Here is a 24,488-nt window from a genome sequence, read left to right on the forward strand (position 1 = left end):
AACAAAGACATTATCCTGATCACGTAGTGTGGCATAATATTAAACCAAAAGGATTTAATACTATTAATAATCATACATGGTTTAAGGAATTAATTAAATGTGCAAATCCAGATTATAAAATTTGGGGTAAACCCAAAATCTTCAGAAATTTCTAAGAAAGTTTTTATGTCAAACAAATAAAATCATCAAATCAAAATGATCTGTTTCTGCTTCTATGTTAATGAAACTTGTTTCTGATGTAAGCGGACATGCGTAGGATTGAATTGTAAAAAAATATTTCATTTTCATCTTTGTAATCAGCTGAGTTATTTAAGGGTTAGCATTGAAATCATAAGTAAACAAAGATACCTCAAAATTACCAGGATTCTGTATGCACCACCATAGTTTTGTGCTGGTCTTCACTTGTGTTTGTGTTCTTTTCTGAATTACAGTTGCATTTCATTGAACTATTTTTGTTCTGAAAGGTTTCTTTTCAGTAAACTGCAGCACAATGTAACACAAAATAAAATAGTCTGCCCATAATAACATCGAGTACCTCTCAAGATTTTTCAGGCAAGATCATTAATCTATGTATCTTTTGATTTTTCTAACACATTACATGAAAATAAAACAAAATAATGCTTCCAGTTTTTTAGCTGCATTGAAGTTGTATCTTTTATTTCAAATAAATGACACTAGAAATGGCAAGCTATGACCTATCTGACTTGTGATATTTGTTTTTCTACAGCCCTATGAATTAAAAAAAAGATCTAGCTGTTCCTTTACAGTTTGTTCTTGTGATTGTGCCAGCATTTTGGCAACAATTTTCTATCTAGTGTATTTTCAGCTAATGGAATATTGGTGCTGGCTAGCTCCATGGAGATGGTATTGATTAGCGTCCATCCTTTGCATTTTACTTTAACTTCAAAGAGTTCACAATATTAGTTCCCGAGTGTCACAGGTTCTTTTTAGAGTGTACCCAATTTGATTTGACTGAAGCTCAAAAGATCCATCAAAAGCACTGAACCCTATGCAATTGGATTTTTATGTCTCCATATGAGAGTTAGGGACATGGTTTTTTTATTTGAAAAAATACCCAAAGTACAAATGAAATATATTTATGCAAATTCTTTTTTTTTTAGTGTCTTATACTATATTGTTTCTATTATTATTGATACTTTACAGTGTTCTGTATGCTATATTACTATTACATTCTGTACTATTACTTATGCTTCTATGCTACATTATACTATTTCTCTTGCAATTATTAATACTGCAATTACAACAACTATTATTAGCATAGAACAGTGCTTTACGATTACAGACTCTGATCTCTTTGTATCCTCTCCCTCTCTGGGATTTCTTCTTTGTTGTTTTACACACAACCTGTTTTCTCTTCTCCCACCTTTTTCAAGGTTGCAGCTTAAATAGGAGCAGAGGAAAGCAGCACAGGTACCTCCAATTGTTCACCAGCAGCCTTTTCTTTCACACTGAGCAAATACAATAAGAAGAATAATGAGATTGCATATTTCTGGTTATTTCACATGATATAGTTCCCAGTATGCATGTTGATAGAATTTTGCAAAGGTTATCTTTACAACCCAAATAGCTTCAAACTTCATGATTCATTGCACAAAAAAAGAAAAACAAAATAAAAACCAAAGTTGCTATGATGTTCACGGCTGAGAGACTAGTAGATGAATATGGAAGTACTTCACTAGGTAACTTGCTGCCATTTATCTGCAGTTTGGAGGATAATAATACTATACTGTGAATAACACAATACAAAATACTACCTCACCTACCTCAGTAGATCTAGAAGATCCAGCTTACTTTTTGCCTAATCTGGACCACATACTGAATCAACCACAATATTATAATCACAGATTTTCATTTGATCTCATGATGAAATATATATTAATTGCTTCTACTTTTCCTTAAAGACTAAACCCTTTCAGCACAACTTTAAACATTATTCTAATCCAATAGCTGTCAAATACAGTATTTATTAACATTTCATCAAGTGATTTAAATTCTTGGCAAACCTAAGGTATGTGGACTTTAACTTCCAGAATTCCTCATGAATTCCCCAGAATTAAGTAGGGATTCTAGGTGTTAAAGCCCATACATCTTAAAGTTGCCAAGGTTGAGAAACATTGACTTAAATGACTCTGGTATTCTTTTAAAAATCATCAGATAAGTCAGAGTGGACCAAACTTTATACTGAGGATAGCTACTATAGCATTATTTTTTATTTAGCTTTTTCAAATATATACTTTGTAATAAACCTTTCACAGTTGTTTTAAAAAATTCTGACAATTCTGCCTCTTAATAGATTTAATAACAAATATCCAAAAATAGTTCATAGATGATACAGCGTATTAAATATAAGGCAGCAAAGAGAACAAAATGAGATCATGAGTTCTACATCCATAATAAGTATCTTAATGTTCTTACAGCTAACAAAGCTGCCCTTTTCATTCATTGCACTGATGGTAACCTGTTTGGATCCAAGTCCATATGCATAGAACAGATGACAGTCTTTGATGGAAGCACATGTCTGAAATGTCAGAATATTTAGATTGCTGGTCCTTGTACTAAAAATATAACCTAGTGACAAATGATATCATTACCATAGCCAAATTGAAGTATTACTTATATTGCCTGATGTTACACTTGAAAACATAATTTCCCACAAAACTATATATGCTACTCCAATAGAAGAGAACATATATAATTCAGGGTTGAGCTGAGGAGTCCTTGGTGGTCTCTGAGCTTCATTTTTTTTTTACTGGGTAACATGATCAATATTACCTAGTCAGGTAATGAAACTTCTGCAAGCAAACAGTCAAACTCAGGGACCACAAAGGTCTCGATATATGTTACTTTTAGTCAAGATTTGAACATTTTTATGAATTCTTTTTTACCTGTTGTTTTTATATTTCATTATCTAATTTGCTTCTCATCTTAAATATAATTCTCATCACAGTAAATAAGGGCCAATCCCTAAAAAATATTTTAAATAATAGCTCCCCCCCCCCAAAAAAACCCCAAAGAATAAATCGGCAACCTTGAATAAATCGGCTGAAACACACCTGAATTACAAGCTAAATTAAATTCTACAATCTCTGGAAGTGTACCTGCTGAAAAGGAAAAGCTTTATGGGCTTTTTAGGACTTTAGGATATTCACGTAAAGTTTCAGTGGGTTTTAGAAATGAAGACACCCAGCATAAAGCCATAGAGAACAATAAATCTGGATGAAGAAAACAAGTGTCATTCTTTCTCCTCATTTCATGAATAAAGCTATCAGAGTTTGCTCTTTTTGCCAACTCTAGTCAAAGACTCATAGATTATTTATTTATTTGAAAGTTTTATTTGGGTTTTCACAAAAACAAAATACAAATAAAACTTCTTTTTTGAAAATAGCATGGTCCCAGGTTATCACATCTTCATACAGACACCAAACTCAATTTCATGCTCATTTTTATGTTCTATTCCATATCTTATTACCGTTTTATATTTTCTACATAGTTTTTCCCCTCTTTTAATTTTCTCAACTTAATTTTAATTATCTCATCTCAATCAAATCATTATATTTATACTTTTGTCTGTCCTGTTTCAATTTCATATTATCTTTTCTTATTAAACATTTTTTCTCTGTAGTTACCAGTTGGAGTATGATACCTTTATATCTTTTATTTTTATCCATTCAAACTCTTATTTAAGCTTCAGTGTATACCTTTAAGATTATAGCATTCAATATAATACATAACTTCCAATCGAATTCTGCTTGGTACATTCTTAAAATACACACTATATTCTTAAAAAGAAAAAAATTATATATATATGTAAATAAAGCAAACATCCAATTCAATTCTATCATTAATATGCATTAAAATCTTAACATCTTTAACATTTCTTTTCAATTAAATATCATACTTCCTTGGGAACACTTTTTCCATAGTTAATTCTTTTTTTTTCCATATTTCTCACTTATATTTTTATAAATCATTACTAATAATTAAAAATATTCCCATTTAATTCTCTCAATCATTTTAATTCATTTATTTATTACCAAACATTCAACTACATTACAGTAAATATTTTATCCATCATTTTAATCATATTTTCTAAAATTATTTCTGTTTATAATATAACAATGCTATCTTATGTACCTTTGCAGAATCCCTTTTGCAATTAAATTTTCACCCATTATCTCTAAACAAGGTTATGGTTACAATCCTTATATCTTTTCCTTGTTTCTCCATTTCTTGTTTCTGTCTTTTACAACTTCTTTTCCTTGACTTCTTCTCCCTCTTCTTCTCCCTCCCCTTTTTACTCCCTCGTCTCTCTACTTCTAACTGTCTCATCTGTAATCCCCTCTTCTGTTGCTTTCTAATATTATACTTATCTTTCAAATTCTTCTTCTTTTTTGGTTGTTTTTTCTAGTCTTAAACCTTTTACTCTCTTCCCCCCCTTTTCTCCCCCCCCCACTTAAAATTATTTGATCATTAAAGATGGCTTCTTCTTTGTCCCAATCTTCTTGTTCTGTAAGCATTTCTTGTTGTTTCTCATAGTTCCAGATCTCCATTTCTAAGAATTGAAATACGAAGCCAAAAGAACCGCTCCCTTCTTGTGCATCTTCTTTCCATTTTTTAAGTTCCATTTTCAGTTCTTCTAAGAGTGATACCATTTTAAAGACTTTTAAACAACCACCCAGTTAATTTTAGTCATTCAGATGCAAAAACCAAAAATCACCAAGTAATCCAAATAATCCAAGGCTGTTTCTTTCTGCTTCTTTTTTCCACTTTCTCTTCCTGGGATTCTATTATTTTGTTACCAAGTTTCAATTAAGATGTATCTTTGAGGAATCTTGTTGAAATTTCACTGTAAGTTCCTTTTAGTTACAGTTCCATTCCTTAGTTCTAGGCAGTCTTCCCCATTTTTCCAGATCCTGCCATTTTATTCTTTTTTTTCTCCTTTCCTGCTTTTAAAAACTTTTAAATATCCAGAAATCTTTATTATCCCTTTGACTTTTATTTTCAGCTTAGATGCCTATTAATGTCAAAGTGGATTTTTTTCAATTTCTTGCGTAAGTCTCTTAGCTGTCAGTATAAGGAAGGGAAGAAGAAAAAAACTAATCCTTTCCCTTCTCTCTCTCCTTCACAGCTTCAAAATCTTCTTTGGGAACAATGTTATTAAATTTAAATTCCAGGGTACCTTATTTGTTGCTTTTGCTGTTTGACCCAAAACATTCTCTTCTTATCTTCCTCCTGCACATTCCTTTCAAGTCAAGTTCTTCTTTGTGGTGGCCAATTCTGACCACCGCTACAACCACCTTTGGGAGAGGGAGTAATGGCCAGCTGGGGAGGAGAGATGCGGCTCTCCTCAACCCTGCAGGCAGTCTCCCCCCTCTTCACCACCTCTACGGGGTGGCTTAGCCCCAAAACCAGCCGGCTCCAGCGGCAAGCATGGATCGAAGCCTTGCAGAGACGAGGTTTCAGTCTGTCGCCGAAGAAGCTCAAACCGGAAGCCTCCACTCATAGATTATTTATTGTGTGCTCAAGTTTACATCATATTCAGAGCCCTTATTCTACTGCTGGGAATCAAATCTGCATTGAACCCCAGCCATGTTACTCCCAAAGTAACCTTACAGCCTCCAGAGAATCCCTATGATCCAAAATTATCAGGCTTCCTTTCTTTTTTAGAGAGGGATAAGGGGTGCACCTCTTAATTGCACTTCCAAAAGGATACAACATTTTAACTGCAGTACACCCAATCTGATGATCACATATCCCACTCTAGCAGGCTGAAAACACTAACATGAGACTTTAAGCTTTATCAGAATTGCTCACACCTAGTCAACAAGTCTGCCTATAACTGGACTATGAATAATTAAGTTTACTTTTTTCTAGAGGTCTGATATCATCATGACAGAAAGAAAACATGCGCAGCAGATCTTTCCTTTCCCTTGTGTAACCCTTGATAAGCTGCTGTAAGCAAGCCAAGTGGTGTAATAACCATTGTGGCTATATCTTCTAAGCCTGTAAGAAGAGAGATTAAGGAACTTAATGCAGATGGTATAAGATTCATTTGTCCCATTTCAGGTAAATCCCACCCTTCCATTTCAACCCTGTAAAGTAATTTTCAGTGAAACCTTTGGGGTTATTTAAAACATCTTGTGGAATCAGGAAGCCAAGTTTGTGGGGGGAATATCATTGTATAAAATGACTTCTACTTGTTACACAGTTTATTCTTTACTATTTTGAAAAAGAAATAAAAATTATGGACAAAAATATTATTTTCTTCCAAGCCATCTTTATTATGAGTTGTTATTTTTTATGTCAGATTGTCAATGAAGTTACAAAAAAAAAACCAATTACAGCAATACAGGATCAGTAAAAAGGAAAATAAAACATTTGGAACATCTAATAAATTAGAACCATTATAACTGCACCCTTGAAAGTTATTTATACTTTCATAAATAGTCTTAGTCTGAACATCCTTGCTTAAAAAAATGTTATTTTAATGTCATCAAGAATCCTGAAACATATTGGAAGATAAATGTGCTAAGAATAAATAACTTTTTTTCACTGGATTAAGTAAAAAAGAAAGTTCGTTAATTACATATAATTTGTGCTAGAACAATTAAAAAATGTGCAAGAATTTTGATATGAAATTAATTAAAAACTTAGAGTTCACCTGCTGCACAATATTGATTAGTAATAAGGGAGAAGTTCTGTGATCCTACAGATGCAGACTTAAAACATCATTGTTTTAAAAACCGAACCAGAAGTGACAAATGGCTATTCACAGTAGCAATTTATAGCATTATTCACAGGGGTGGGATCTGACAGGATTAAATACGTGTTGGGTCATTTACGAGGTTCAGTGATTTATGATGTTCTTCCCTGTACGCTGCCGGCACATGCCTGTAAATCGTTATCCGCATGCTGCATGCAGAGAAGCAGCCTTTCAAAAAGCCCTTTTTTCCTGCTTTTTTAACTGCAGCTGTGCCTTGCACGGCAGCTGAAGTTGAAAAAATCAGGAAATAAAAGTCAGGTAGGAGCCCGGGTTGGCAAAAACAACAGCAGATATAGAACCGGTTCGATGTCTGCTGCTCTTCAGAGCTACCGGTTCTACAGAGATAGACAGAACCGGTAGAAACCGATCCCTGATTATTCAGCCATTATTGTTGCGATACATAGTCTATCCAATATAGAAAGATATCATCAAACTGTTAGCTGGGTCATGTTTTAAATTGCAACTTCAAGTCATCTAAATATTTTTCCTTTTTTTAGCTATAAGAATTATATATGTTTAATATACAAAGATTGAAGAAATGAATGATAAAAAATGGTAAAATGCAAAATCAGAAGTAATTGATTTATATTACATATAGCAAATCTGTCAGTCTACTTTTTAAACACATCATTAAATCCTAATAAAAGAACTAATACTGATCAGTATTGTTATACTTTGATAGAGAGCCAACTCATAAACTGCAAGCAAATACATTTCAGTGATCCAAGATTGTAAATCTGTCTTTCCAACATTGAAGAATAACATTTTCTGCTACTTCTATGTTCAATACAATATTTCTTCATATTGTGATAACATTTTTATATAAAATATATAACAAAAATACATCTGCCTTAATGGGATCTTTACCTGCCTTTGAAATTGCATTTACATAGCATTTAATAAAAGGTTTGGATAAAGTTCCTTTAAGGGAAAATTATACATCTCTGTTAATATTGGAGTAAAGAACTATGTGTCTTGTACTGTAGCAATTAAGTAAGATGACTATCCATACTATGGGTTTTCCTATTTGAAAACATTTGATTGTATTCATTGTTTTAACAGCAGCTTCTAAATACTGAATTTGCCCTCTTTTATATTACTATTCATACTTTGGGATTATTATAACCGAAATAATTATTTTTTAAATAAATTTGATTTTAATAATATTGATTAGGATGAAAAATGTTGATTACATATTATGGATTGCAGTCTTTTACAAAAGCACATTATAAACAATTATCTAACTTGAAACTGGTTCATATAGAAACAGGCTTTGTTAAGGTTTTTGTAATTTCATAATGAACAATTTTCTCAATTGACTTCCTTGTAGTATTTTTTTAGGCTTCTAAAAGTCTTGCATTCTAGACCTTATTGTGGTAATGCAGTCACCCAAAAAATAAACATTAATGTGTGATTTCTGTAAGAGATGGCCAGGCCCAAGAGAGTGGTCAATCACATCATCAATCATGAGTCCCTTTGCAGCTCTTAGTCCAGCCCACCTTGAATTCCCTTGACTCTTATCTACCACCAATTTGCTTTGTCTATGAGTAATTCAGATTCTTATAGAGAGCTATATATCCAAAGTACAATATCCAAATGTAACATTTTTAAGCAACTGGTCATTCAAAATCATGGAATAAACATATTACTATTACAGTATGAATTGTTTTGCCTTTGGGGTGTTTTAGCCATTATAAGCATTGCATTACATATGAAAGTTCTTACTGTAGTATACCCATACTCAGCTTTTCTGGCACAGGTTGCATTACTATGTACAGTATCGTTATTTCAATCATTTATTATACATATACTAAGTCATCAATTATTAAGTCATCCAAAATATAATAAAACATCTCAGGAATTGTATGTGAATACAAACTGATAATTCTTGGGACTCCATATGCAATATGCATAATAAAATAAAAAGTATCCAGTATGAATATGGTCCACAACAAAAAAATCATTAAGACAACCAATATAATTTGACTGGTAATTATAATATCTGTGGCTCCATATTGCTGAAATGCAGAGATGAAGGCATCATTCAGACATACCCCTTCATCTATGAAAAATTGAAAAAGAGTTACCTCTATAGAAATTTGTTGGAAGTAGCAATTTCCAACAGGAACCATACAAAAAGGAAAGGCTTGAGACTATTTATATATGTGACAAATAGTCTTTTTCTCTATTATCTAAATTTGTTATGTATTTTATTACTCCATAAAAAAGCTTTTCCCAGTACTTTCACTGTTAGTAATACTTAAAGTATAACTCAAACATACCTCAGAATAGTAAAACTAAATTATGATACATGTATGAATTATTGATAATACTTAAAAAGAAAATACAAAATAGCAATAAAAATATTTTAAAATATGTTGTATTAAAGGAACTGTATAATTTAAAGATTCCAAAATATAAATAATGATATTACTTAGTTTGGTAATGAAATGTCTGCAAGAAAACAACTAAATTCAGAGAACATCAAGGACTCCACATAATATAAATTTGGTGTAATAAATCACTTCATTGAAAGCATTTGGAAAAATGCTGTTTTATGTTGATCGGTGTAACCCAGCAAGTTCCATGTGGGTATCATTCCAAAGTTAGAGTAATATACTTTTTTGTTTAAATTATGTTTAATTTAGAAATAATTACAATGGAGATCATGAATGACCTGGGGATAGCTTGCACAAAACACATGGCCAGTTGATTATTTTCCAGTCATTCAATTAAACATGTATCTGGCTTTGACATAAATTGTATGAAGGAAAAAGTATTCCCAGCACATCAGGAAAGAAAGGGAAAAAAATCTCTGGGTACATAAAAATAAATTTTGTCAAATCCACATCCAATAAGAATAACAAACAGATATTAATAGTTTTAGATTCTGTTTTCTTACTCTAATACAGTGTTGGTGAAATTTTTGGCACCAAGTGCCAAAACGGGAACATGCATGCTGGAAACCGGAAGAGCAGCTCCCCGGTGCACATGGATGCACTAGGAAGCTGAGTTTCTGGTTTCCAGCACACGCATGAGCACCGGCCACCTGATCTTCTGGTTTCTGACACACATGCATGCATGAAGGGAGCTGCTCTTCCAATTTCCAGTGCTCCTGCATGTGAAGACCAGCTGGCTGGTGTGCATGCATGCACTGGAACCTGGAAAAGCAATGGACAACATCTGGCATGCCCAGAGAAATGGCTCCACATGCCACTTTCGGCATGCATACCATAGGTTCACCAACACTGCTCATACACACACACACACACACACACACACACACACGTGTGTGTGTGTGTTTGTGTTTGTAGATTTTCACGGGTACAGGTATGTAGGTCTTGGCATGTTCAGGTCTTTTCCTGTGTAAGATTGAGAACATCTTGGCAACGTTTCGAGAAGGTCCCACTCCCCATCTTCAGGCTGGTGCTTTCAGCTTCATGCATGTGCAAGCAAATCATGATTGGAGCTGCTGTCTCTCTATATATACTGGTGGGGAGGTTGGCTGTGTTGTCATTTCTTGATTGGTTGATGGAGTTGATGTTTGCAGATTTGCTGGCTTTTTCATAAGAACATGTATGGCTGAGATATTGGCTATGTGCCTATCAACCTCTTGTGTTGTAACATCACATCATAGCTACCCACTCAGGATATCAGATCACAGAACTCAGGAGGTTACACCACAAAACCTCAGGATGTTGCAACACAGCCAACGACCCAGGAGATTACAACACAAGACCCAGGATGCCACAACAATAGAACTCAGAAGATCACCACACAGCCCATGACCCCGGTCATTAAGACCCAGGAGATTACAGCACAAGACCCAGGATGTCAAAACAATAGCACTCAGAAGGTCATCACACAGCCCATTACCCAGGTCATTACAACACAGGAGGCTGATAGACACAATAACCTGGAGGGGCCGAAAAAAACCCAAGATGAAGATGGACTTTAAATACACAAATACTAAAATATAAAGACTTTAATCTAAAATTCAGAGAAGAATTAGCATTAATTTTTAATGAAAATAATAGACAATACACATTTACACAAAATTTGTGGGATACTATGAAGGCCTATATGCGTGGGATTATGATATCCTATACAGCTAAAAGAAATAAAGGAAGATGGATCCAACAAAATACCCTGCAGGAAGCAATGAAAAATTTAGAAATTCAGTTGCAAAAAACATCACAAAATACTAAACTTAGAGAACAATTGACCTTAATTCAACATAAACTCAACATAGTAGAACAGAAAGAAATGGTGAAAAACTTAAAGGCAGCCAAACAAACATTTTTTGAACAAGCAAACAAACCGGGAAGATGGCTTTAGTACAGACTCAAAGAAGAGAGAGAGAAAAGAACAATACATCAATTACAAGATGAGGATGGAGACCACCAACCTACAATAGAAGGGGAAAAAAGATTGCATACCAGTATTTTGAGAATTTATATGAATGTGAGGAGGTAGATGAAGAAAAGATAGGAGAGTATTTGAAAGAGCAAGGGAGTCCATCAATAGCGGAAGATTTAAGGAAAAACCCAGCTAAAGAAATAACTATTACAGAATTGAAACAAGCCATTAGGAATCAGAAAAACAATAAAATGCCAGGGCCAGATGGTCTCCCAGGAGAATTATACAAGACGATGGACAAGCAAAAAGGACCATTGATGTTAGATGTATACTATAAAATCTTGGCAGAAGCCAAAATGCCAGAATCATGGAGGGAAACATATATCTTGCTAATCCCAAAGAAGGGCACAGATAATAGATTAATCCAAAATTACACACCAATATCATTACTGAATGCTGATTATAAAATATTTGTGACTATAATAGCAACCAGACTGAAAAAAGTATTGTATGAATATGTTCATTCCGACCAAAATGGATTCTTACCATGTAGACACATTAGAAACAACATAAGGATAGTGCTAGACATCCTGGAATACTATGAGACGCGTCCTAAGGAACAGGTGGCCCTTGTTTTTCTGTATGCCTAGAAGGCATTTGATAATTTAAATTGGAAATTCATGATACACCAAATTTATATTATGAAACTAGGAAATAAATTTGAGAACATAATAAAAACAATATGTTCTACCCAGAAGGCGACATTATAGTAAATGGAGAAAATACTCAGAGTTTCAAAATAAGGAAAGGAGTAAGGCAAGGCTGTCCTCTGTCACCTCTGCTTTTTATCTTGTCGCTAGAGAGTCCACTAAGTTGAATTAGACAGAACCCAGAAATAAAAGGAACTAGAGTCAAGAACAAAGAATATAAATTACAAGTCTTTGTGGATGACCTGGTATTTTTTTACCGAAGACCCATAAAGACAGGGAGAGATAATTAGAGAATTGGAAAGATATGGGGAACTATCAGGCCTTAAAATTAATAGACAAAAAACAAAACTTTTAACTAAAAATTTAATGGAATTACAAAAAATAGAATTAGAAACAGTAATGGGACTACAAACAACAAAGAAAATTAAATATTTAGGTATATGGTTGACCGCTCACTGCATAACAATAAAAGAGAATAATTACAACAAACTTATACAACAAACAATGATAGATTTAGAAGTATGGACCAAACTACAATTATCACTGTTAGGAAGAATAGCAGCCATCAAAATGACCATTTTACCCAAATTTTTGTATTTATTTCAAATGATCCCCATTAAATTAGAGAAATTTTTTTTCAATGAGATTAATAAAACTACAGCAAAATTTATATGGCTAAGGGAAAAAACCTAAAATAAGAATGAAAGCATTAAAAGATAACAAAAGCAGAGGAGGCTTTGGACTCCCAAATTGGGAGCTGTACTACAAAGTGTTAATTTGGACTAAGAAATGGATTAATTTAACTAATAACCAAATATTAAGTTTAGAGGGCCATGACCTGCAAAAAGAATGGCATTCCTTTTTGTGGAATACAGGAACCAAAAAACAATTATATTTCCATAGACATTTGATTAGAGGTTCCCTTTTACAAAATTGGATTAAAATTAGGAGCTACTATATGAAAATTCCAATTTGGCTATCTACGATGGAAGCTATGATACAACCAAGCAACTTGGATCTATGTAAAATGACAAAATATAAAGACGTTTTAGATGCACAAGGGAAATTAAAATCGAATCAGGACCTCCTAAAACAAGGGATATGTATTGACTGGTGGGCATATCTCCAACTACAAAATAGATACAAAAAAGATATAAAAGATTTTGGAATATACTTGGAACTACAACAATTGGATAAAATTTTAACAGGCCCGGATGAAAAAAAATCACAGAAAATTATAAATGTTTGTTAGAGGTAGAATTAGAAGAAAAAGTTGTTAAGGGATGTATGATGGCTTGGGCTCAAAACATAGGACATAATATAAATTTGACAGAGTAGGAAAACATTTGGAACCTAAATTAAAAACTAACAAAATTGGCATCATACAAAGAGAATATTTATAAGATGTTTTATAGATGGTATTTACCCCCCACAAGATTGGCGAAGATATATCCCAACATGAATCCGGCATGCTGGAAATGTAGAAAGAAAGAGGGTGCCTTCTACCACATGTAGTGGTCCTGTTCAGAAGGTCAGAAATATTGGCTTAAAATTAAAGAATGGTTGCAAGAAATTCTTAAGGAACAAGTAGAATTGGAACCAGAGCTATTTCTGTTAGGGATATTCAAAAAGAAATGTGGAAAAAATATAAAATATATTGTATTACACATCTTAACGGCTGCTAGAATAGCTTATGCTCAATGCTGGAAGCACAACTATATACCATCGGATGAATTGATTATTCAAAAAATAATGGCATGTGCTGAAATGGACAAATTGACTTTAATGGTACAAGAGAAAGAGGAGTCTGAATACTATAGAATTTGGGGGAAATGGTATAATTGGATTGAATTAAGACAGAAAATGAAGGAATTGAAGATAAGCAACTTATAGATTAATATATATATTCACACAAAATTGTATATATTTGTAAATATGCACGAAAGATAGAAATGGATGAGATGAATGTCACAAAACTGTTAACGTCATGATATTTATTTTTTGTTTTATGTTTAAAATATACAAAAGACTAATAAAGTTTATTTAAAAAAAGAAGTTATGTTTACTTATGTTAGATTGAGATCCAAAATTAGGTGATATTGTTGAATATGCATTCAAAGCTAACTTGTAAGTCCTCAAGCAATTTAGCAAAATGACTGTTAAAATAAAACTTGACTGACCAATTAAACATCTGTCACCTGAGAAAATAGTACATAGTCATTCATAATGAATTCCCATAAAGTTTTAAATAGGAATCACAATTAGTTGCAGATAACTATACAATCCCCAGATCTTCTATTAATCTATCCAAGTCCAACACAGTCATAAGACTAACACTTTCTGTTGACTTAACTCCCTCAAATTAAATCAAATGGGACTGGAGATTATGAAATATGAAACAGGATGTATCAAGTATATTTTAAAATTTAAACATTGTTCTTGGAAGCTGTCCCATGTTTTATTTCAGAAGAATGTATCTACAAATGAGACAGAAACCTTGTTAAAACATCATTTTAAATTATTACTCATTATAATACTTTTATAGAAATATAATTTTGCTGACCACTACATTCAGTGAAGTGGAGAAAACAACCTTGATGTAATCAGCGAACAAAGACAGCCAATTTGATTTTGTCTTAGTACAACAAGCCTAGGAACATTGTGTGGCTAAGAGGAGGTAGATGGAACAAAATGTTTTTCAGTTTGGCATTAGGTTGGAAAAGAGAAAACTGTAGTCAGTTCTTGGCTCAAAATTGTTAGTAAAACAGAAATAAAATTATAAATAATCCAGAAACACAATGTATAATTGCCTATGGTTAGCACTCATAACTAGCAGTTGTATACAACTAGGGATGCAATTTCTACTATATGGCTTTTGTTTTAAGATATTTTGGTATTTTTCTCATGGATTCATCCCTATGCCAGGTGTATAATTTTAATATCTGTCCATAATTTTTTTAAAAAAAAAAACTATAGTAGAGAAGAAGAACCCTGAAATCCTCCCTAAACCACAGTTGTAGTAATTGAGTTCTGTGCAGGGAAAAATCCTGCCTACTGAGAAAGACTTTTCCTAGGCATGCAAAGTCCAGTCAGATTCCTATTCTCCTTTTTGCCCTGCCTGGACAAACAGGAAACTTTGAGTTTTGGGCTTAACTGTAAGTATGTAACAATAAACTGAACTGAATGTCTGTGTAAGATTACTGAGAAAGACTGACGTTTGCTTTAGTGTAGGACCATTGCCTGTGGTTCTATTTTCATAAACTTCCACAGAGTTTGGCCCCAGTTAATGTACAGAATTACAGTGACGGTTAAATTTAGCTGTTATTGGGGGTTATATAATCAGGGGACTTGATTATAGCTGTCATTGGAGTTAATTGGGGAAATAGCAGGGACTCTAAATTCACAACAGTGGCATAGTTCTTATACCAGAATTGCTGGCAGATAACAAAAATATATTCACGACTAACATTAAGAGGCATTAAGAGTTGTTAATCTAATCCTACTTAGCTTCTTCTATGGTAATATCACACTACTAATTAGAGCATACAAAACATTTGCTAGACCTATACTTGAATACAGCTCATCAGTCTGGAACCCATATCATGTATCTGATATGAACACAATTGAAAAAGTCCAGAACTATTTCACAAGAAGAGTTCTCCGCTCCTCTACTCATAGCAGAATATTTTATGCCACCAGACTTGACACTCTAGACCTAGAAAACCTAGAACTACGCTGCCTCCGGTCCAATCTAAATATAGTATATAAAATCATACATTGCAATGTCCTACCTGCAAATGAATATTTCTGCTTCAATCATAACAATACAAGAGCACACAATAGATACAAACTCAAGGTTAACCGCTCCAAACTTGACTGCAGAAAATACGACTTCAGCCACAGAGTGGTCAATGTTTGGAATACTCTACCTGACTGTGTTTTTTTTTCCCCAAACCCCCAAAACTTTAACCTTAGACTGTCTACTATTGACCTCACCCCTTTCCTAAGAGGTCTGTAGGGGCTGTGCATAAGTGCACCAATGTGCCTACGGTCCCTGTCCTATTGTTTCTTTTTATTTTTCTTATAAGTATCTATCTCATGTATGTTTATTCTTATACCTGTATCTTGTAAGCGATTGACAAATCAAATAAATAAAATAAAACCTTTTCAGTCTCTGTCTTCACCTTGATCTGGTGATGGCAGGACTATGTTAGGTTTTTATGCAGAATGTTAATCTTGTATTGTTTTATGCCCTACACTAGTGGCATACACACAAAATCGATAATAATTTTGTTTTCTCCTTTTTGGACTGAAATGGAAAGCCAACATATCATTACTAGTCTCTCTACTTTCATGGTACAATAATAAATGCTAACATTATGCTTTATTTCTGCTGTATATTTATTTCTGGCACTACACCCAAAACAAAGTTAGGTGTAATCATAATATGGCAGAAGTGCAGAAATGAACAATAGCCCAAGAAAGTAAACTGCAAATATAGCTGAATTTTTTAAAAAATATGACAAAGTTGGTAGTATTGAGGAACCATAAAAGGACAACCATTTTTATCTTAAAACAGTAACAAGGAATTCAAGCAGTTAAATGTTGAAAAGAGGAATGAGAATTACAGTCTTTCTTATTTAGTTTATTGAAGAGGCAATAACAATGAATGGAGGACAAATATCCTCTTTAAAGATATATAAAAGTCTTCTACAACACAGAAATAATTCTTTAGTGCAGAATTTAGACACTGACCATTCTCTATATTGACCTTTAGGGAACAAATGTAATTGCCTACAATTTTAAATGGTTTTAGTATAGAAATACAATAATCTTTTTCATTGTATCATTGACCTAATTGCTAAGTACATATGAATGCATTGCTAATACATTGTCTGCAGCAAACTCCTCTGTCATCAATTGAATATAAGACTTAATTTTTGATCTAGAAGGTCATATAGTACTTAGCCTTTATGTATGTTACATTCCATAAAATAATTAGAATAATGAATAATACTAACCCCAGTCAATGGCATATAGAGGATTAGTGAGCATCAAACACATTTTCCTGTATCTATCTCTATTGGAACCAGAGTATTTCTCATGTATTTCTGTACTACTTAGAATTTGCATTATGCTGAAACTTTTTTTAAAGCTATTCAATTAATTTGCTACATCTTTATTTTAACTGAATGATTTTTAAATGTTTGAATAATATTGAAACAGCTCAGGCCAATGGACAAAAATATACATAAAAACAATCAAAATAATAAAAAGATTAAATAAATGCTTACAGTTGCAGCACTACAACTACAGTCAGAATGAAATGTACCACAAAGCAAAAATACAGAGATCTAAAAACTCTTGAGAGAGACAAGATATTTTCTGCTGCCAAAGTTATTGTCCTCATTGTATTGTCACTTTTGGATTGTGTCCTGACTTGTTAAATAGAAGGGTGTTTTCCTGTTATGGAAGTGATTTAGATCTGAGAAGGCTCACATACTGAAGTAAACACCTCTATGGGAAAAAGAAATAAGTGTTGTTGATTTAAAAAAAAATCCTTCCCACCCCACCGCCACTTTTGTAGAAAGTCCTGTTCCATTATACTTTGGAACCAACTCATTGTCTATCATTTCATCTGTCACCCTGCAAAAGAAAATATAAATACCGGTAAATAACAGAGGGTAACACAGGGACCAGCCAATATATTAGAGCAGTGGTTCCCAACCTTTTTTTCGCCCTGCACCCCTAAAGAAATTTCACTCGAACCTCGCACCCCCTGAAATTTATATTTTGCTCAGTTAAGTTAATCCATTGCAAAAGAAAATAAAAATGCCAACATATAGCCAATATCCTATTATTTACCTGGACTTTTCTCGCACCCCCTGGAATATCATCTCGCACCCCCAGGGGGTGTGAGCACCCCAGGTTGGGAACCCCTGTATTAGAGGAATATTGGTCTCCTTTTATCTTTACTTTTCCCTATATGTGGAATCCGAAAACTCCAACCAGCCTTAGCTGAACATAAATGTTGAGTGTTTTCTCTTTGACTGATGGTGAAGAATAACAATTTTTGGTAAAGCATGAAAATAAAAGCAGTGATAGGTATCACCTTTGATGGCTGGTTAAAATCTTAGTCCTTGGACCACAACCTCAAATGGCTCTGAAATAAACAATAATGATATTAACTTGCCCAGCTACATGCAAAATAAGGACCCTTGTTAGATTTTGTTTTAGCTACATTTTGAAAAAACGCTCATCTATAATTAAACTAAATTCTGAAGGAATAAGAATGGTCAAAAGCTTTTTCAACTGATATAAGAATACGCATAATTCTACTTGAACTGACTACTATATGTAATTCAGTTCTTTTATTAGGTGCGTAATTAATGCATTCAGAATGCATGTGTCTAGCTGGTCAATTTTGTATATTCTGAATAATTAAATTTCTGCTAATTAACTATTACTCATGGAAAAGGTTTTGAACTGGAAAGAAACAGTTTGTATCCTGTTTAAGACTACAATAGTAGTCATGAAAGCATATTATTTCACATTTCAATAAACAACAGCTAGAGGTTTTAGAGTATTCTTTAACAAGTTTTAGGTTGTCTGAATCAAAATCTCTGTTTATTTGTTTATTTTATTCGACTTGACAGGGTTCCTTTTTTTTCTTATTATTAGAATCATTGCATTGTGATGACTATAAATTTTATCAAATAAATAATAAGCACTTTCTGTTTTATTTCTGGTATTTAAGAACAATTCATAAACAGAAACTTGAAATGTACAAAAAAGTTGGTTTATAATAATTGTTTATTTAAATAGAATAGAATAAAATAATTTATTTAAATACGTAATAATTTATTTTTATATTTCAATATATTTTTATATTACATTTCATTTCATTTTTTATATTTCATTAAAAATTAATTACAAAAAAGATTGAAAAAACTTTTATGTGTCCAGAGACAAATACAATACAATTTTCTAATTTGTTTTGTTTACTGTGTTTTTATGACATCAAGGACTCATGGCTGTCAGTATAGGTATAATATTTACTTTCTCTTTTACCACTTTGAGTGTCTAGGAAAGTATAGATATAATATAATTTGATATTCTGCTACAGTTTTAATCAACTGCTAAATAATTCTATTTGATAGTTTTGTGTGGATACAATGGGATTAAAAGATTAGGCAATCTCTCATCTGTAGGAATTAATAAGTACACATCTATACCTATTTAGCACCTATTTAGTTTGTTTTAACATATCTAATGGATCTTCTGCTGAGCAGAGGGACAGACTAAATTGACCACATTTTCCAACCCTCTGATTCTAATAAGCTAATATCTATGTTCCTAGATAACTGATTTGACTTTTAAACTGCGTTGGTTCTTCTCCTTTCCCCCAAACATTTAACTTAAGTCTATTATTTGATTCCTGCATTCTGAAATTATTAAGAACAGGGTTTTTTTGTACATGACATCCCAATTGTTACACAAAGACAGATACCTTATGCTTCCTAAACTGGGGTTAAATAAACCCAGCTAGGTGTGTACAGGATTTCTTGCACAGAAATCCTGTTTTCCACATGCAGAATGGGGGCTGGGAACTGGCTCTTAGGTTTGAGTTGTCCAAATCTCGAAAATTAATACCTGTCAAATTGGACTTGCTAAACCCAGCTGTTCAGCTTCCTGTATCCTGGCAGCAGTGAAAAAGACATTGTAAATGAAGTGTGAACTAAGTGGGTGGAAATATCCAATAGAACACAGCTAGTCAATGCAGTTATAGTGTAGCAAATGATGCTTTGATTGAATGTTCATAATTGAGAATATTCTCACATACTTCAATGTCAATTGGGTTCAGTATATACAGAAAAATCAGTGTCCATTTCAAACCAGTTATGAAGCAGTTATTACGTGTTGAGAGTTGCTTCTTGTTGTCAACATAAAGAATCCTTTTGTCTCTCTCCACCTCATTGCTGATCAAACCTTGACCATAAAAACCAAGGATTTGATTGTAGGATTTTTTTTTTCATTTAAAACACGGCAAACCTCTTTCTACTTGACTTAAAAAGAATCATCACCTTATTATATTTTTAAATATATATATTTAAATATATACATTTCTCTTCTATCCCTCTGGCCCATTTGGTCAGTTCCTAAATCCTCACTGAAAAAGATAAAGGGAAAGATTTGAATTAAGATTTAAATTATACAAGATTTTTAATAACTTTTGAAGGAAGTTTAATAAGCTTTACTAGTATGACACATGTTTGCCAATGGGTTGCTTTTACTAGTATCAATCATAATTTGTGTTTGGCTACCTTATGCTTGTGGTTTTAAGAGTACCTAAATATATTGTCAGCCACGCTGGGTACCTGATGTTTTGCACTGAATAACCACGGTACTCACGATTGTAGATTGCAGTAACCAAGGTTTATTTTATCAGTCAATTTCACAATAGTCCCAAACGTCAACACTGGAACAATTCCAAGCAAAGCTAGCACTGAGAGTAACTGCTTCTCAGCGCTTATTATAGTTGCCTGTCAACCCCACCCAGCTAACCTACATCCACCTGTTCTTCCAACGCTTCCACCCTGCACCTACTCACACCCAATCCAGCCATCTACACAGTAACACCATCAACACGGTAACACCAAAATAAAAAATATGAATAGGAAAACACCCCAGCCACCCCTGTGGATGATCACAGTGCTCCGAAATCTTCTCACTCTGCTGATGTTAGGTGTCCATTTTAGATCTTGAGATGTGATAGAACCTAGAAATTTGAAATCTGTACTGTTGATACTGTGTTGTCTAGTATTGAAAGAGGTGGTAGTATGAGAGGGTTTTTCCTAAAGTCTACCACCATTTCTACGGTTTGGAGTTTGTTCAGTTCTAGATTGTTTTGGTCACTCCATGAAAGCAAGTTATACAACCTCTAGTCTGTATGCAGATTCGTTATTGTCTCATATGAGATCAATCACTGTTGTATCATCAGCAAATGTCAGTATTTTAACAGATGAATCATTTGAGATGCAGTCATTGGTATATAGGGAGAAAAGAAGTGGAGAAAGCACACAGCCTTGGGGGGGGGTGCTAATTGTACAGGTATCAGATGTGATTCTTCCTAGTTTCACCTGCTGCTTCCTGTCCTTATGATCCACTTACAAGTGTGTTCAGGTACTGCTAGGTGATTTAGTTTAGTTAGGATAATTTCTGAAATGATGGTATTGAATGCTGAACTACAAAGAGAACCCTTGTGTAGGTATTTGGATATTCAGGGTTTTGTAGGATATAGTGCAGAGCCATATTAACAGCATCATCTGTTGATCTATTTGTTTGGTATGCAAATTGCATGGGGTCTAACAGCAGATCCATGATGGTTTTCAGGTGGGACAGCACTAGCCTTTCAAAGGTTTTCATAACTACAGATGTTAGAGCAACTGATCTGTAGTCATTCAGTTCCTTGATAGAAGGCTTCTTTGGCACTGGGATGATAGTAGAGCGTTTGAAGCAAGAAGGAGCATAGCACATCACTAGTGATTTATTGAAGATTCAGGTGAAGATGTGGGCCAATTGGTCAGCACAGACTTTTAAGCAAGAAGGAGTTATCTTGTCTGGCCCTGATGTTTTTCCTGGCTTTTGTCTGAGAAATAGATCTTGCACTTCTTTTTTTGTGATCACCAAAGTTTGTGAACCCAATGGGTTGGGGTCAGTTGTGGGAGGTTTGGTTGTTGTTGGTGTGTTTGAGATATGGTCAATTGTAGGAGGTTTGGTTGTTGTTGGTGTATTTGAGATGGGGGTTGTGGAGATAGGTGGCTGTAGTTTCCTTTCAAACCTGCAGTAAAACACATTCAGGTCATCTGCTAGTGTTGATTTCCTTCTGCCTGGGAAGGAGGTTTGCTGTAGCCAGTGATGTTTTTAAGAATTTTCCACATGTTTTCTGGATACTACAAAGTATGTTACAATGCTATAGATTATTAATAGTGTAGTTTTATAATTCTTCTGATTGTACAATTGTTTGCTGTGGTTCAAGATTGTTATGTGCTCTAAATCAAGATGTCAATTTTTCCACTCTATGGAGTGCCATTTACTGAAACAGTGCCTCCTGATAACTCTTTTGCGCAAGACAAATACGATGCTAATGTGAATTTAAAAAAATACTTAAAACCATCTAGTAGTCAGCCAATCAACAACTAATAAGGATGCATATATTTAAATGATAATTAGATAGAAGTACCAACATCTACCATTTCTTGTTCTGATCTATGCCAATAGAGTAAATAATGAATATAGTTATATCATATTTCTTCTTAAAATACTTTACATTTTTAATTATATCCTATGAGGGTGCATATTTATATTCACTTAAAAAGCATGATCTTTTGTACTGTCTGTCATGAAACTAAAGAATTATTCCATATCATTATGATTAGTCTAACTCCATTAAATGTTGGAATGGCATTGATACCTTTGGATTAGGGCTACTGTATTCAGGCTCATAGATGAAAATATATATGAAAATTCTTCATAAAAATAAAGATTTCTATATTCTTGTTCGTATCTTATAATTGTTGAGATTTTGAGACTTAGTCCTAGCCCTAGTTCAGAGATTAATTTGTGTGTGTGTGTGTGTGTGTGTGTGTGTGTGTGTGTGTGTTTTGCTTTTTTTTTTTAATATGGCATGCTAGATGTTTGGGATTTAAAATAAATAAATAATACCAAACACAAGCACAAGAAAATATATAATTCCTTTTCTATATAATACAGTATTCTGATTCTTGCACATATAGATGTATACAGATTTTATTTACTAAAGCCAAATTAAACATTTCCCTATTTATCCACTACCCTATCACCTACCCAATCCCCTTATGTTTCCACTTCTTGACTTATTGACGGGGAATTGTTGATCCAGTAACTTGGTCCTATTTTACCATTTATACATGGATTCTTGGAAATCTGCCAGTATTCATATTCATCATTCACATTTTACATGTGAAACTGCTGCCTGAATGTGGTTTTGCTATTATGGTAGAATGAGGTCTGAGATTCTTTATCCCAATTAAATTAGAAATGAAGTAATGGTTATTAAAGTGTCCAGACAATGGATCTTATTAATGATGGGCTTCCATCCCCTTTTGTAAAAACACATAATCTGCCAGTGGAATTATTAAACCTAATGTCCCATGACAATAGCTGAAGCTTTTAAAAGCAACAACGTGTCAATAAAATCATGGCTTATTGTAAATTCACAAAAGCTACACCTATTGGTGAGTTTTATTTTATTTTCTGTGAAAAAATCTATAATGAAGAGCTAAAGCATTGGAATGGTAGTAAGGATAAACAGGTGTATTCGTATTTTCACATGGGAAATATTAAAGGTTACAGAAATTGGAGTGTATGTTTCAATTAATTTCTATAGAAATTAAGGTACTATTTTACTTCAAAAACTAGAATTCTGGGAACTGATATCCTGAAATTCTTGTGTATTCTAAAATCTTCTGTGGGATACTAGATGTAGACATTTATTACAGATCAGTGACGGTTTTCTTTGATACATTTAGTTCATACATTTTTAAACCTGCTTCAATAGTCAAAATATACTATAAAATTGATTTTAATTCTTCCAGCATATGGACCAGTTTTTGACTTTGCTGCCATTAATAAAACACTAACAATTGATATATAGATTAAACCATCAAGTGAGCCTAAAATAAGTACCGTATTTTTGGAGTAAAAGACTCACTTTCCCCCTCTCCCCACAAAAAGTGGGTGGAAATGTATTTGCATCTTATACAGCGAATGTTGCTGAAGCCCACCCTTCAGCCTCTGCCTCCCAGCAATTTGCCTCCTTGTAGCAAACAGCAAAGAGCCTGGTCAGCTTCAGCCCAGCCTGATTAGCACAAGCAGCTGATTGTTAGTTGGATTGGTCTCCTGATGACCAGTTGTTTCAGGGTGCAAGGATTGCCATCGCCTATTGCCACCTCCGTGCACCCCATTTTCAGCCTCTGCATCCCATTTTTGGCCTCCGTGTGCCCCATTTTCTGCCCGTTCCGATCCCTGCCGCCCAGAATGGACTGAAAATGAGGCGCAGGGAGGCCGAAAATGGGATGTGGAGGCCAAAAATGGGGCATGTGGAGGTGGCAATAGATGATGGCGAACCCTGCAGCTTGAAACAGCTGGTCGTGGGAGGCCAAGCCTACCAACAATCAGCTGCTTGTGCTGAAGCTGACCATGCTCTTTGCTGTTTGCTACAAAGGAGGCAAATTGCTGGGAGGCAGAGGCAGATTTTTTTTTCTTGTTTTCCTCTCCAAAAGCTAGGGGCGTCTTATACTCTGAACAATACCGTACTATGGAAAAGGAAGAAAAAATCACAAGATGAACAGACTTGCCAGAATAAAAAAATTTTTTTTCTAAAATTGCCAAAAATGTAGGCTTCATGATTTCCATTTAAAAGGAAATTCTAATAGGAGATACAAAGCAGAAAGGAAAATGACAGGTGATAATCTTACGATCTGTATCAACCTTTCTCACCTGGGGTTTTCTGTGAAACATTGTTTTTTATTATTATTATTTATTTCACATGCCTTGCAGTGCTAGTGATGGGAATATTTAGTTATGACTAAACT

The 24,488-nt window shown here is 33.8% G+C and overlaps 1 protein-coding gene and 1 long non-coding RNA gene across 7 annotated transcripts in view; one reads left to right on the plus strand and one right to left on the minus strand.

The window, feature by feature from the left end:
• The window catches only part of SYT1 (synaptotagmin 1), a 316,367-nt gene that overhangs the window by 158,938 nt on the left and 132,941 nt on the right, over positions 1 to 24,488 (plus strand). The window lies entirely within an intron of this gene.
• LOC148125596 (uncharacterized) overlaps positions 1 to 24,488 on the minus strand; it is a 58,125-nt gene that overhangs the window by 5,631 nt on the left and 28,006 nt on the right. For both annotated transcript variants that reach the window (XR_015743827.1, XR_015743828.1), the window contains exon 2: positions 1,385 to 1,469. This is a non-coding gene — a long non-coding RNA (uncharacterized LOC148125596). The remainder of the gene's footprint in view (positions 1 to 1,384; positions 1,470 to 24,488) is intronic.

This window comes from Pseudonaja textilis, chromosome 5 (assembly GCF_049901715.1).
Source record: "Pseudonaja textilis isolate UNSWEBS1 chromosome 5, rPseTex1.2, whole genome shotgun sequence".
NCBI classification, from domain to species: domain Eukaryota; kingdom Metazoa; phylum Chordata; class Lepidosauria; order Squamata; family Elapidae; genus Pseudonaja; species Pseudonaja textilis.